This window comes from Symsagittifera roscoffensis, chromosome 4, assembly GCF_963678635.1.
Source record: "Symsagittifera roscoffensis chromosome 4, txSymRosc1.1, whole genome shotgun sequence".
In the NCBI taxonomy this organism is placed as follows: domain Eukaryota; kingdom Metazoa; phylum Xenacoelomorpha; order Acoela; family Convolutidae; genus Symsagittifera; species Symsagittifera roscoffensis.
The window spans coordinates 72,728,869-72,741,902 of NC_087065.1; the positions used below are offsets into that span (position 1 = coordinate 72,728,869).

At 41.1% G+C, this 13,034-nt stretch overlaps 1 protein-coding gene across 1 annotated transcript in view; it reads left to right on the forward strand.

The window, feature by feature from the left end:
* Window positions 1-9,407: 9,407 nt before the first annotated feature.
* LOC134845014 (spliceosome-associated protein CWC27 homolog) overlaps window positions 9,408-13,034 on the forward strand; it is a 502,234-nt gene continuing 498,607 nt past the window's right edge. Inside the window, exon 1 of the mRNA XM_063861845.1 lies at window positions 9,408-9,421. The gene's annotated coding sequence lies outside the window, so the exon portion shown is untranslated. The remainder of the gene's footprint in view (window positions 9,422-13,034) is intronic.

The following is a 13,034-nucleotide window of genomic DNA, read 5'->3' on the forward strand; positions in this document are numbered from 1 at the left end:
ATAAGCCAGTCTGACTGGATCATATTGACAAGATTAACCGCAGGCACGCAATGTATTACAATTGAGAAAGGCATGATCTAACAAAACACATGAAAAAGATTATCGAAGTTTAATTATAACGACTTTGAGCTAGTTTTAGCTTCAGATGCTTGCTTGCGGAAGTCTTTCCCTCAGTTCGCCTTAGTCAATTTGAGTTAACATTTCAATCGGACTGGCACTCGTGATACAGAAACTGCCTGAAAACACGGAAAAACTTTGCCGTTTTTTTCCGAGAGCTTCTGGTTTCCGATAAGGCAACTGGCCGGTATGTTCATTGCTATTACATGTCATTTCTGGAGCAGTAGCTGTAGTACCAACAGTACCTGAAGCACTACCCTTAGAGAATTCCTCAACATTCAGTGAATTGGAGGGCTAAAACAATAATAATGATTCAATTGCAGATTAGTGGATTGACAGTTATACTTAGAAAATTAACATAATAAATCAGGCGAACAAATGAACTGGTCAAAAAGGGTTCCTGAATCTCCGGCTCTTTATTGCATACATTCGTCATTTATTTCTGCTTGTACCAGGTCGTCGCATCCGGCTCGTTTGGCTCCTGCTTGCACCAGGAGGTTGTCGCATCATGCTTCTTTCTGCACTGCTCATGTTTGTTCCAGGTCATCTTGCTAGTCGTCTCTGTCTTGGTCGTGTTTCTGCTGGTTCCGAACGCATTTTTTATTGTAATTCGTCTCGTCGTCTGCCTCGTCGTCGTTGTTGCGATACTGTCTAGTTGCGCGGACGTGGACTGAATTAATGGGGCTAGTGCTAAAACAGTTTGAATATGAAATCAAAAATTAGGTAGATTGATGGGTTTGTATCCTACTTGAAAAGCAAACATATTCACTCACTTTCATTATCGCCGATTTTATCCTCGCAGGTCGAACTCACGGCTCTTATCCTCTCCCAGCATGCAGGCGACATCAAATGCTCTGCAGTTCTGTAGCAGTCGCTGAAACCCTACGAGCCACAGAGCAGTAGCCGTAGTACCAACAGTACCTGAAGCACTACCCTTAGAGAATTCCTCGCCATTTAGTGAATTGGAGGGCTAAAACAATAATGTTGATTCAATTGCAGATTAGTGGGTGGACAGTTATACTTAGAAAATTAACATAATAAATCAGGCGTTTTTGTCAAAAACAACTGAACTGGTCAAAAAGGGTTCCTGAATCTCCGGCTCTTTATTGCATACATTCGTCATCTATTTCTGCTTGTACCAGGTCGTCGCATCCGGCTCGTTTTGCTCCTGCTTGCACCAGGAGGTTGTCGCATCATGCTCCTTTCTGCACGGCTCATGTTTGTTCCAGTTCATCTTGCTAGTCGTCTCTGTCTTGGTCGTGTTTCTGCTGGTTCCGAACGCATTTTTTATTGTAATTCGTCTCGTCGTCTGCCTCGTCGTCGTTGTTGTGATACTGTCTAGTTGCGCGGATGTGGACTGAATTAATGGGGCTAGTTCTAAAACAGTTTGAATATGAAATCAAAAATTAGATAGATTGATGGGTTTGTATCCTACTTGAAAAGCAAACATATTCACTCACTTTCATTAATGTCGATTTTATCCTCGCAGGTCGAGCTCACGGCTCTTATCCTCTCCCAGCATGCAGGCGACATCAAATGCTCTGCAGTTCTGTAGCAGTCGCTGAAACCCTACGAGCCACAGAGCAGTAGCTGTAGTACCAACAGTACCTGAAGCACTACCCTTAGAGAATTCCTCGCCATTTAGTGAATTGGAGGGCTAAAACAATAATGTTGATTCAATTGCAGATTAGTGGGTGGACAGTTATACTTAGAAAATTAACATAATAAATCAGGCGTTTTTGTCAAAAACAACTGAACTGGTCAAAAAGGGTTCCTGAATCTCCGGCTCTTTATTGCATACATTCGTCATCTATTTCTGCTTGTACCAGGTCGTCGCATCCGGCTCGTTTTGCTCCTGCTTGCACCAGGAGGTTGTCGCATCATGCTCCTTTCTGCACGGCTCATGTTTGTTCCAGTTCATCTTGCTAGTCGTCTCTGTCTTGGTCGTGTTTCTGCTGGTTCCGAACGCATTTTTTATTGTAATTCGTCTCGTCGTCTGCCTCGTCGTCGTTGTTGTGATACTGTCTAGTTGCGCGGATGTGGACTGAATTAATGGGGCTAGTTCTAAAACAGTTTGAATATGAAATCAAAAATTAGATAGATTGATGGGTTTGTATCCTACTTGAAAAGCAAACATATTCACTCACTTTCATTAATGTCGATTTTATCCTCGCAGGTCGAGCTCACGGCTCTTATCCTCTCCCAGCATGCAGGCGACATCAAATGCTCTGCAGTTCTGTAGCAGACGCTGAAACCCTACGAGCCACAGAGCATTCAAGTCAATTTCTTCACTGTCGCCTCCAACTCCTCGCATCGTTTTTCAGTAACATGGCGGTCCATGTTACTTTCTTGCAAAAATTGTAGGTCGCATTCTATGAAGAACAAAAAAAACAAAATCAGCCAAGGATTAAAAAAGAACAGACTGAATGGTTAAAAATCATGCCGACAGAAGAAACATTTCGGCTGCCACCCTACGCCAACAAATCATGCATAGCTTGTGTGCAAGGACAACATGCCCCTTGTGTATCTGGAAAAGTCTTCCCTCTTCGCAACAGATAGGGCACAATTCTTGGCAGTCACACACAGACAATTTCAGTTAAGGAGGAACATGATCGCATGTTTTCTGAAATGCAGTAATTCAGTTTGTTACTGAGACAGCATGATAAAAAATAGAATCACAAATTGCAATTGATGGAAAAAACCGCTTCAAAATGTCAATTACCACATCCAGACGTTTACGTTTTGACCTTGAAAGATTGAAAACTAATAATATTGACAAAAAAAATGAGATCGATGCGATTGTTTGAAAATCGATTTCGCTATCAAATTCGGTATAAGTCTTCAGGCTTTTTTGACTGATATTGGGCGGGGTATTGAGGCTTTAGTATGTGATATTGAACTGAGTGATCTTCAGTTTTTGGGTTTGATGGAGTATTTCAGTATACGGATTATGAAACTCGTTTTTTGGGATGAGTTGAGTATTTCAGTAAATGCGATCAAACTGGGTACATTTTTTGGGTTACGGAAGTAAGTATTTTAGTATCTGGGTTGAAAATCGGCCGGAGGTACGTAAGCAAATTATTCTGGCAAGTTGGTTTTCTATAGTTTTGTCGTGAATCTTCAGAGTACACCAGACCTCTTCTACTTCTCCTAATTCTTGCTGCGGCATCGTTTCTATGGTGCTATTAAAATATACTCTCTATTTTTTTATTTCGACAAGTTGGTATCAATTTAATCTTTGATACTAACCACAATTGCGCCATCAGCTCATTCAGAGCCAACATCGAAAACGCAGTTAGCAGCTGCTGAAGGGCTCTTGTAGTGTCCAAAAACTCTGGCAGCCGTCAACAGGTGTCAACGATGGATGAAACTGAACTGTATCACGCCAGCTGGCATAATGTGTATCGTGCCAGCTGGCATGAAGTGTTTCATGCCAGCTGGTATAACAAGGGCCTGGTGCTCGTCAGAACAGTTTTGTGACACCCTCCAACATCACAGCGAGGGTCATCCCAAGGAAACATTGGTTTCCAACGCAGAGATTGCTGCACCATGTTTTCCTGGAGTATCTGCTTATTGTTGACCGACGGAGCCTCAAAAAAACTGATTTGCAGCCTAAAACAAAAAAGAACTAAGATCAACAGATTTCTGTATTCTTTGAAAAATTTTACGCGAAACTTTGTTTAATTTTTCACTTAAATGTGCATCACAGATGTATCGGCGAAATCCTGGTGAAATTGTGTTACTGCACCAGCCTGCAATAGCAGCAGGTAGCTTGACTTCTCCGTCGGTATATCTGTCTTCTCCAACTTCCTTTTATGTATGTGTCCCAACGACACATCCTTGACTGCTTTTGGGACAGCGAAGTCAGGCCCTGTTAGTTGGCTAGTGAAACCTTTGATAGATTTAGCCGATAGAACTAACAAGCTTCTTTTTCGGCCAATAAGCCAGTCTGACTGGATCATATTGACAAGATTAACCGCAGGCACGCAATGTATTACAATTGAGAAAGGCATGATCTAACAAAACACATGAAAAAGATTATCGAAATTTAATTATAATGACTTTGAGCTAGTTTTAGCTTTAGATGCTTGCTTGCGGAAGTCTTTCCCTCAGTTCGCCTTAGTCAATTTGAGTTAATATTTCAATCGGACTGGCACTCGTGATACAGAAACTGCCTGAAAACACGGAAAAACTTTGCCGTTTCTTTTCGAGAGCTTCTGGTTTCCGATAAGGCAACTGGCCGGTATGTTCATTGCTACTACCTGTCATTTCTGGAGCAGTAGCTGTAGTACCAACAGTACCTCAAGCACTACCCTTAGAAAATTCCTTGCCATTCAGTGAATTGGAGGGCTAAAACAATAATGTTGATTCAATTGCAGATTAGTGGGTGGACAGTTATACTTAGAAAATTAACATAAAAAATCAGGCGTTTTTGTCAAAAACAACTGAATTGGTCAAAAAGGGTTCCTGAATCTCCGGCTCTTTATTGCATACATTCGTCATTTATTTCTGCTTGTACCAGGTCGTCGCATCCGGATCGTTTGGCTCCTGCTTGCACCAGGAGGTTGTCGCATCTTGCTCCTTTCTGCACGGCTCATGTTTGCTCCAGGTCATCTTGCTAGTCGTCTCTGTCTTGGTCGTGTTTCTGCTGGTTCCGAACGCATTTTTTATTGTAATTCGTCTCGTCGTCTGCCTCATCGTCGTTGTTGTGATACTGTCTAGTTGCACGGACGTGGACTGAATTAATGGGGCTAGTGCTAAAACAGTTTGAATATGAAATCTAAAATTAGACAGATTGTTGGGTTTGTATCCTACTTGAAAAGCAAACATATTCACTCACTTTCATTATCGCCAATTTTATCCTCGCAGGTCGAACTCACGGCTCTTATCCTGTCCCAGCATGCAGGCGACATCAAATGCTCTGCAGTTCTGTAGCAGTCGCTGAAACCCTACGAGCCACAGAGCATTCAAATCAATTTCTTCACTGTCGCCTCCATCTCCTCGCATCGTTTTTCAGTAACATGGCGGTCCATGTTACTTTCTTGCAAAAATTGTAGGTCGCACTCTATGAAGAACAAAAAATCAAAATCAGCCAAGGATTAAAAAAAGAAATTTGAATAAATGGAATTTTTTCCTTCGATCCCCCGCCCCCACCAGCAAAATTTTTTGAGTGAAACTTTTTTCACAGTATCGGATTGTTACAAAAATGGTATGCAGACAAAATTAGGCTATGACATCGTTAGCCCTTGTTACAAAAGCATCCTTCACAACCTAAAATTGATTCAAATGTGATGTTGGCAGAAACGGAAAAAAGCAAAAAGCCAATAATTTGAATGGATTCCGGAAAATCTTAAGCTCTGTCATTTGACTCCAGCATCGAATCTTGGAACAATGCCACATCAATTTTGTGAAAATAGCCCTTTAGGATGTGAAACTGGTACATCAATTGTGAAAAGTGAACGAGAATTGTGAATAGGATTGTGAAATGCGAGCCTTAAATTTTATTAAGATATAATTTTAAAAAATGTGTTTTAGGCCACGATAATTTTGATACACGTTTACTTCGTTGGGTGTTAGAAAAAAAATGCACTGCCAAGGATTTGATCCACCTAACCGTGGTTTGTAACCATGTTTTTTACCTCTCGGCCAACAGACCCGTTAACAGATTTATATAAACGTAACGTAAACTGAAAAAAAGTAGAAATGAAATGCGTTGTTTTTTTTGCAAATTAGTTGTAAGAGTTTATCTGAGATGCAAGACCATTTTATTACCCCAGCTTGAAAGCTGTATGAAGAAAAAAACACTTGAAAAAAATGAGTAAAAATCATGATAACTTGCTTTTGCATTCGAAGCTAGTCATATCGGATTGATCGGTATTGATGATTTGGAAATCAAATCGAAATTAAAACAAATCAGATCTGAAAATAAATTAATCTTAATTTGAATTAAATACGAACATCATGTGGGATCAACCACCGTGCAATCTCTCCACCTAAATGACCTAGCATAGAGCCCCCTTTTCTCCTTTTGGACCTTTTGTATTACTAAATATTTATATAGAAAATACATCAAGAATTTCATTTAAAATTTTATCTGAAAATTGACTTTAACTTTTTTCTGAAAAACCAGTTTTGGATCTTTGTAACTATTTTCCTCACTATGGTACTTTGTAAAGAAAAACCCCCATGAAGAAAAAAATTAACGTGTAAGCATAAAAAAATTTTGCACCTTTTAATTTTTTTCTCCACTATTGCAGAAGGGGAGAAATACTTAAGAAGATCCCCAGTTTTTAACCCCTCCAAATCGATTGAGGGGAATGTATGGTTGATCCGCAAATGTATTGGCTTTTTCCAGTAGTTGAGGTTTTGCAGAAATTCAACAAACTACCGATTTCGCCCATATATATTTGATTTTTTAGCTCCAAGTTCGTTTTAGGTTTTCATTCAAAATATTGATTTTTTCTCTTTGAGTTAAAATTTGTACTGTAATTGGAAGGAACTTTTCAGTATTTGAGATTGATTTGAACTGCAACACAAACTATTGTCGGTATTTGAAACTTTGCAAAATTAGAACAAACTTTTTAGAGTTTAGGACGGGCAATAGACTAAACTGCGACCTTACACATGAGAATTCCTGTCATTATTTGAAATTTTGCAAAACTAGAACGAATTATTTTAGTATTTGGAAGCAAATCGGAAGCGAATTGAATTTATGTAGATTATGTCTGTAGAGGGTATTAAAAATGTGAAATACGAAAGTTTTTGCACATTTGTGCACCATCGACTTAAAATAAGTAGAAATTTAAAGAAATTATTATCTAAAAAAATCTCACTTTACTTCAATTTGGCCATATTGGGATTCTCATGTAGATTCAATTGAATTTTGTATCTGAACTGCAAGTTCGCCACGAGCATTAGCCCGTGTCGGCTTGCTAATTAATGATTCTGGTCAATACGTGACTTTGTTCTCCTTAACATTTTTCTGTTGTAACGTTCGCTCGGAAGTACAGACCGACGGAAAATAAAGCTGGGTCCTAAAACGGCTGGCTAGCGTATAAACACAGCTTCACATGCTTTTCACCGTCTCTACCAGAACCAGTTCAATGTGTGGTCCATTAACATCCGGTCGACAAAATTGTTACTATTCAGGGCTATCGAGCAGACCGCAAAAAATAACTTAGTTGCATGCAAAAATAGTGAGCTCATGGCTGGGTCTCAGTATTTCCAGACCACGAGGTCACTCTTAAAAACAGGGCTACTACTGATTATCAAATTACTTTTTTTGTTCAGTAAATAAAAATCATCATATCCATCGGAGATGGATCAACCCTTTTCCTTAACTTCTAGTTTCTCATATTCTGAAAAACGAACAAGATGATAATTAAAATCAATTCAGGACACCAGGAAGCCAAGAATTGTTTAAAAACCAGTTTCAGTCTCTTCCCAACACCCTTCCGGTTTCTTGAAACTGGTCAAACAGCGGTCTTGTTGCGGTCCAGGAGGGGTAGTAAAATCTTCACAATACCTCTCCAAATTCTCGGGAACTGCTCCGTAAAGATTGTAGCAGTACAATCGCTACAATTTGGATAGTCTCGATTGTAATTTCAATATAGTTTTTGCCTTTTGTTTCTTCTTTGTCGAGAGGCGTTGTTGTTTCTACTAGCGAAAATCGTTCTTCTGATTTTCGCGCATTTTCAGTTACTGCGAATTTTCAAGATTGTTAAGTGTCTTTAAATTTGAACGAATTTTTGAGATTAATTTCGTCACTGCAAATTGACCTCTCCTAATCCGTCAAATTGAACGAGTGACACTGTAAACTCATCGAAACAACCAATTTTCTCACTTGGCTGCCGCTAATAAAATTTCGTTGTTGACAAGCCTTTTGACCGCCATTCGTGTCGAATGTCACATGTGCGGCTTCCATGGAGCGGTCCAGCTTGCATTCAATTTGTTTGCATCGACTTTCGGCCAATTCCTATCGACCCTCGGCTTTCATTGAATTATTCGAGACACAATTCTCACGCGTCCACTCTGGTTTTCATTTTGATCTGATGACAGTATAATCGTTTTTGGATTCTCCAACGCAACAGGAATGCATCCAAAACTTTTTTATGTTCACATGTGACATTCGACCAGGATGTACGAAAATGCAGTTTCGCATTCGAATTTTTATCGACCAGAAAAAGAACATCTGACCTAGAAGATTGATGGTTTTAACGGATTAGCGACGTTATTTGAACGATTAGACGAATTGAGAAGGGTTAGTTTTAACTGACATGCTAATTTTAAAAATTTCGATTTTGACGTCAACGACACGTAACCTTTTTATATTTCATACACACTGAAACGGCGAAACAGAACAACAATAGTTGCAGTGTGAACAACTACGAGAAACTTACTGTTATATATTAACTTTTGGCCTCCTGGTCATGTCCTGAGTTGAATTTAATTAACATACCGAATCATTTTCAGAGAATGAGAAGCTAGGATGAGGGATAGGGTTGATCCATCTTCGATAGCGATGATGATTTTTATCTACTGAACAAAAACAATAGAAATATAATAAATAGTAGTAGCCATGTTTTTAGGAGTGACCTCGTGGTCTGGGGATACTGATACCCAGCCATGAGCTCACTATTCTTGCATATAATTAAGTTAATTAGAGTATTTTGACACTAGCCAGAAGCAGTAACGTTTTGTCGACCCGATGTTACGAAGACCACCAAAAGAACTGTCTGTGGCAGAGACGGTGAAAAGTATGTAGAGCTGTGTTTAGGCGCTAGCCAGTCGTTTTAGAACCTAGCTTTAATTTCCGTCGATTTGTACTTCCGGGCGAATGTTACAACACTGAATCCTAGTTATTACCGTTTTTTTACTCGTTGCACACGCTTCAGTCGAGTCGCTCGTCGATCCAGTCCGTCGTCGATGTCCTTCTCTGGCACCGATATCTTTTATTTTGCACCCTTTGCTTGGTGGTAACGAATACGCCTAGGACGGCAAAAGTCCTTACTTCGAATGTGACCAGGTTCTGTTGTTCAAAGGGTAACTGTTCCGGTTCAAAAAAATTTCGGTCTGTTATTTTTCTGCTTTTTTGTTTTCTACTTTATTGCCACATCTAAGTATCGTTTATTTAAGCTGTAAACAATTTTAACTGCAGATGTTTTTAGTGTTTTTGTGAATAAGGCTGAATCTAATTTTGCTTTTTTGATGTTGTAATTTTACCAGCTCGATTTGTTAATATTTCACTTTCTTCATCTACTGAACAATATTTCACTTTTTAATTGTTGTCATAAACTTATTAAATAGTTTCCGGTATTATGGATGCGGAAGCTGTCTGAAATCACACGAGGAGCAGAATGGCCAGTCAAGTCACTAGCCGGACACGCCTGGGGTCCGCCAGGAATCGACAAGATGCTGTGACACCACATACAACTGGCAGTACTGATGATGAACGACAAGAAAACATCGGCGAAAAGTGCCGTCAGCCCGACTGCACTGGACGCGGTGTATCCTGGATTGGGTGTGATATCGAGACGGGGTGCGGCCGTTGGTACCATTTCTACTGCGTTGACTTGCCTCGGGCAGATGAACCGGAGAGATATCACTGCCCCTCTGATTTCATTGGTAAAATTAATTTATAATATGATAAATGTGTGCATTGGAAGAAAAACCTCTTGGACATCCCACATGGCAATGCTGCGAAAGATCTCAAACGTGAACTCTCAAGCATATTGAACCATTTTATTCATAAAACGTGCTATGAATTTATATCGTTAAAAGCTTTTCATGTACTTCTGTGTCTAGCCCTGCAGAAACCATCCAAAACCTCCAAAGCGAAAGATCATGTATTGTACTTGGAGAAACGTGTTCGGTGGTGGAGAGAGGGTTAGATGGACATGTTGTTTAATGAAGGTGCCGCTATCCAGGGGGAGATGAAAGTTTCAAACGCAACAAACATAACAAAGGCCTTCGCAAATTTAGTTCTTCAAGGTTAATTGTCTGCTGCTTTGAAACTGCTGAGTGAGTCCGACTCTGGTGCACCTCTGCTTATTAACAAAGAAAATCGGCAGAAGATCGCTAAGTTACATCCAGACGCGGCAGAACCATCGCCCGGGGAGCTACTGAATGGTGATATTCCCGCTGTTGATCCAGTGGTGTACGCAACCATCGATGGAGACTCGATATATCGCTCTGCGCTGGGTACGAGAGGCTCTCCAGGTCCTTCTGGGGTTTCAGCTGAGCATATGCGCACCCTTCTTTGCTCAAAGAAGCACCGTGCAGAGTCTGAGCATCTGTGCGCAGACGTCTCGCTGGTCGCTAGACGTATTTGTACCGAGAACTAGATCCTCGCGCGCTTGAGTCATTTATATCTTGTCGCGAAATAGCCCTACCCAAAGATTCAACAGGTGGAATAAGACCCATTGGCATCGGTGAGGTACTTCGTAGAATCATTGGCAAGTCAACAACACGACAATTTAGCAAAGACATCGCAACCACTGCTGGCCTTCATCAGTTATGTGCGGGTCGTGATGGGGGAGTGGAGGCGACGATACACGCAGCGCAAGAACTGTTCAGAGCAGAAGAATCTGAAGCTGCCCTTCTTGTGGATGCAACCAACGCCTTCAATAGTCTCAATCGTAAAACGGCCCTCTACAATATACAGCTGCTATGCCCTAAAATTTCGCGCTTCATTATCAACGCCTATCGAAGACCGGCGCGCCTCATACTCAATAACGGAATGGAAATCACTTCTCGTGAAGAAACGACACAAGGCAATAATCCTGCCATGGCTTTTTATGCGGTTAGTATTAAGCCTCTGATTGACCGTCTGAAAACCCACCTCTGCCATCAACCATGGTTTGCTGACGACGCCGCCTCGATCGGAAAACTGCAACATGTTAAAGCTGGTGGGAGTCATTGTTGTCACTGGGCCCTAGATATGGATAGTACCCAAGACCAGACAAGTGCTGGCTGATATTAAAAGATGAATTGTCCAAGAAAGTAGCTTCAGACCTTTTCGCTAGTTCAAAAGTTAACATTACCACGGAGTGCCACCGATATATCGGGGGAACATTAGGTTCGGCGCAGTTTAAACAGCAGTACGTTGGGAAACTGATTGAGGAGTGGGTCATACAGATCGATAAGTTAAGCGAAATGGCGACTCGCGAACCACATCTTTCTTATGCTGTTTCTTAAAGTCATGCAGAGCAAGTGGTCGTTCGCCATGCGCACCATTCGCGGCATCGACGACGGTTTAACTAAATTAGAGGTCCACATATGTTATTTCCTAGAAAAGATTTTGGGCAGAACCATCACTGACTTTGAGCGCAGAGTTTTAGCGTTGCCCTGCAAAATAGGAGGTCTAGGCGTTTTCATTCCCCTTACGCGAGCGGAACGAGAGCACGAGAACTCGAAACAGTTGTGCACGAGATTAACGAGCGCTGTTATCGAGAAATGCGAGCTACCACAGAAGCGCGCAAAGCCATCAGAAAACGGAACGAAGAACACGCTAAGTCAGAATTGAATCTAATATTGCAAGAAGCCACGCCGTCTCTAAGGTGAGCCTTGGAGGTGCTCCAGCCAAAGGGAACATCAACTTGGCTGTCTTGCATGCCGTCCAGAGAACACGGTTTCTACTTTAACAGCGATGAATTCAGACATTGTCTGAATTTGCGATATGAGTGGCCACTTGTCAACATGGCCACGAAGTGTGAATGTGGACAAAATAACAGCATTGACCACTCATTAAGTTGTAAGCTAGGTGGCTTTGTTATTATGCGCCATAACTGCGTCCGGGATCTCTTTGCTGATGTTCTTAATAGTGTATGTAAAGATGTAAGCATTGAGCCTCCGCTAATTTCCCTGACCGATGAGGAAAAAATTACTATTCGGGGAAAAATTGAAGAAGGCGCTCGTCTCGATATCGCGTGCAGGTCTTTCTGGACGCCAATGCAAAAATCGATGTACGACGTCAGAGTGACCCACATCAACTCACCATCGAACCGTGGTAAGCCGGTTAAAACAATTCTTGCCGACCACGAGAAGATGAAGAAATCTGCATACCTAGAACGGGTTCAGAAAGTGGAGCATGACAGTTTCACCCCCTTGTCTTTGCTACTAATGGAGCAATGGGTGAAGAGGCCGATCACTTTTGTACTGTTCTAGCGGAGAAACTTTGCTCTAAGAATGGCTGCTCTTACGCTGATAATAAGAACTATATAAGAAAGCGCCTGAGTTTTACCGTCATCAAGTCCGCTCTGATAGCCCTACGCGGTAAAAAGAAAATGAGAGATTCTCCAGTAAGAATGGTGGATGCTGATGTAAATATTCTCAATTCCCGATAGTCTGTCTTTTAGTTCACTCTCTCCTAGATGCGCCTTTCTTCTGTTCTTTCCCGTGTCGTCCTTCTTGTCCCTCTGCTATAGATTTCCCTCAACCCAGTTCCATGTCCATCAGTGTCTATCGCCCGCTCTACTTCCATCTGTTCATGGTTCCCGAGTACCACAACTCGGCCTGTCGTTGCACACCGTTTTGGATGGTTTGATGCTGTGCATTTTTACTATATTGAAATTGTCTGTATCGTTCTGTATTTTTCAGATACAAATTTTAATTAACTGTTGAACCTTTAAAAAAATATATTTCACTTTTTTGTTAAAATTTCACTTTTTTCGTGTGAGCTCTGAGGGGAAAGGGACTTTTTTTATAAGTTAAGAACTTTTCTGAAATTCTTTTCTGCATGAAGGGTCTCTGTTGAGATTATTTCGGCTTTGTTACCTCCTGGTAATAACAAATTCAAATCCAATCAACCATCCGGTGCATCTGGCGTAGAGGTAAAACAACTGCTTGAGACGGCAACTATTTGCGGTTGGAATCAGGTAGGGCCCTTTTTGCAAACTAGAGCTTTTGTGCATTTTCGG